Here is a 2,845-nt window from a genome sequence, read left to right on the forward strand (position 1 = left end):
CCCTTTCTTACAGTATTATGATAAATGTTCAGAGACTGCTTATAATATAAGTGAGAACAGGTGGTACTCAGTTCTTTGTTTCTGTGGTAGATCACTGAGTATGATAGACTCTAAATCTATTCAGCTGAATTCAACAGCATGTTAGAAAGATTATATGCCGTGAACAAGTGTGGTTTATCTCTGACATGTAAGCATGGTTCTACCACATAAATTAATAAATGAGTCATATAGCTTTAACAAAATGAAAAATAAAAATCATACGATCACCTCTAGATACAGAAAAATGTATTTGACAAAATTCAACATATTTTATTGATTAAAACTCTGAAAAAAATAGGTGTAGAAGTAGATACCTCAACATGATACAGATCATATAAAGACCAGCCTGAAGAACATCATATTCAGCCCGGCTTGGTGGCTCAGCCTGTAATCCCATGCTTTTGGGAGGCTGAGGTGAGTGGATTGCCTGAGCCCGCGGGTTCGAGACCCACCGGGGCAACCTTGGCGAGACCTCATCTCTACAATAAATCAAAAAAATTAGGCGGGCATGGTAGCGCACGCCTGTAGTTCCAGCTACTTGGAAGGCTGAGGCTAAAGGATTGCCGGAGCCCAGCAGATCGAGGCTGCGGTGGCCAGAAGTGGTCACTGCACTCCAGTCTGGGCGACAGAGTGAGACTCCAACTCAGAAAAAAAAAAGAAAAAGAAAAAGAACATCATACTCAATGGTGAAAAGCTGAAAACTTTTAAAAATTTTATTTATTTATATTAATGATCAGGAACCAAGCAAGGATGACCACTCTTTCTACTTCTAGCTAATATGGTACTGAAAGTCATAATGCAATTCGGAAAGGAAAACTATAGATATCCAAATAAAAAGGAGATGTTGGACCCAAACTGAGGAACCCGGAGCTGCCGCCAGGGGATCGGGGCCGCGGGCACCCAGGGGAGCCGCTGCCCGGGCCGCCCGCCCTCCGTCCAGACCGCCTCCCTTCCCGGCTCGGGAGGAAACAGGAGGGGGGATGTGAACAGCTGCGGGAGTCAGAGTCTCGGGAGCCGGAGCGGGCCCCCGCCCAGGCCCCCCAGCCCAGCCCAGCCCACGTGCCCACCGGTCCTCCTGCCCAGCCAGCCCGGGCACGCGGGATTGTTAGATGGAACACTGCTCCAACATCACCCAGGCGCGGAGGGAGGACGCCCTGGTGCTCACCAAACAAGGCCTGGTCTCCGAGTCCTCCCCCAAGAAGCCCCAGGGACGGAGCATCTTCAAGGCCCTTTTCTGCTGTTTTCGTGCCCAGCATGTTGGACAGTCAAGCTCCTCCGCTGAGCTCGCGGCGTACAAGGAGGAAGCCAACACCACTGCTAAGTCGGACCTGCTCCCATGTCTCCAGTGCCAATTTTATCAGATCCCGGGGACCTGCCTGCCCCCAGAGATGACAGAGGAAGATCAGGGAAGGATCTGTGTGGTCATACAGGTCATCGACCTGTATGAAACCCTCGTGCACAGCTCCTTAAAGCCAATCAACAACGGTGACTTCACAGTGCCTGTAGAAATTGAGGGGGCCATGCACCAGGTGTACGTGCTCAAGAAGCCTGACATGGATGAGTTCCTGAGACGGATGGGGGAACTCTTCGAGTGTGTTCTCTTCGCTGCCAGCCTGGCCAAGCATGCCGACGCCGGCACGGATCTGCTGGACCGCTGCGGGATGTTTCGGGATCGCCTGTTCCGGGAGTCCTGTGTGTTTCACCAAGGCTGCTACGTCAAGGACCTCAGTCATCTGGGCAGGGACCTGAGGAAGACGCTCATCCTGGATAACTCGCCTACTTCACACATTTTCCACCCGGAAAATGCAGTGCGTGCAGTCCTGGTTTGATGACATGGCAGATACCGAGTTGCTGAACCTGATCCCCATCTTTGTGCAGAGCGAATGATGTCTACACCAGCCTCGGGCAGCTGCGGGCCCCTTAGCCTTCCCTGCTTCCAAGCAACGGCCATCCCGGTATGGGACGTTTCTATACTGTGCCTTTATGACCAGCCTGGCAGAGTGAAAGCTGGCACACCCCACCTGAAGGTCCGGAATAGTGGGAAGTGATTGGAAAAGAGTTTTAGGACAGGTCAGATGCCCAGTCGGCGAATGGCAGACCAACGATACCCAACGCTGGCTGCCCCTGAGTTGCCTGTTCCCGAGACATGTGAGAATGTGTGTGTGTTGCCGTGAACTGTGGTCCCAGCATAGTGTTTCAGCAGGGGATAAGCTGGAAGTCAAGACTCTGCCCAAGTTCATCTGTCACCCTAAGAGCCACTGAGCTCTATGGGGGATGAAGACTATCAAAGGCTCATTGCCAAACCACGGCCTTTTCTCAGTGTTAAGGACTTTGCCAAGCGGTCAGCAGCTGCCTCTGGGTGTCCGGGCGCACCCTTTCTGAGATCGTTCTCCAGCTGGCTGCTGCAGACAGAAAGGTGACATTTCTGGGAAGATGACAACTCGTGTCCAAACCAGTACTCCAGTGGCCACCAGGTCCTGTGGTCCAGAGGCTGTGCTTACCTCCAGCTGTGTGCCTGCGTGGGCCCTTTCTGTGTCTCCCCAGGGTTGGGTCTGGGCCTGCTTTCCTCACTATCCAGCCATAGTCTTGAGCCTGTGGGGAAGGAGGTCTCCTCCCTGCCCTGGAAGATGCAGATAACTGATTTCTGTTCTCTTGACTCTGTTTTAAAATTCTCTTTCTAAACACGGTGTGTCGGGCCTGGTTTGTTTCTGACAGAGCTGCAGTCCCGGGCCTGAGGTGCCTGGGAGGTGCTGGGTACAGGGAAGAGGAAACCTGCCCAGTGAGAATGTGCTATCTCTGGGCCTGC

General features: G+C 52.4%; 1 pseudogene across 1 annotated transcript; it reads left to right on the plus strand.

Annotated features, from left to right (window-relative positions):
* Positions 1 to 877: 877 nt before the first annotated feature.
* LOC103260999 lies at positions 878 to 1,868 on the plus strand (annotated as a pseudogene). The gene has a single exon (XR_504328.2). The product of XR_504328.2 is annotated as a carboxy-terminal domain RNA polymerase II polypeptide A small phosphatase 2 pseudogene (transcript).
* Positions 1,869 to 2,845: the final 977 nt, after the last annotated feature.

Source organism: Carlito syrichta, unplaced genomic scaffold (genome assembly GCF_000164805.1).
Source record: "Carlito syrichta isolate Samal-C Ts95f unplaced genomic scaffold, Tarsius_syrichta-2.0.1 Scaffold303552, whole genome shotgun sequence".
Lineage (NCBI taxonomy): Eukaryota > Metazoa > Chordata > Mammalia > Primates > Tarsiidae > Carlito > Carlito syrichta.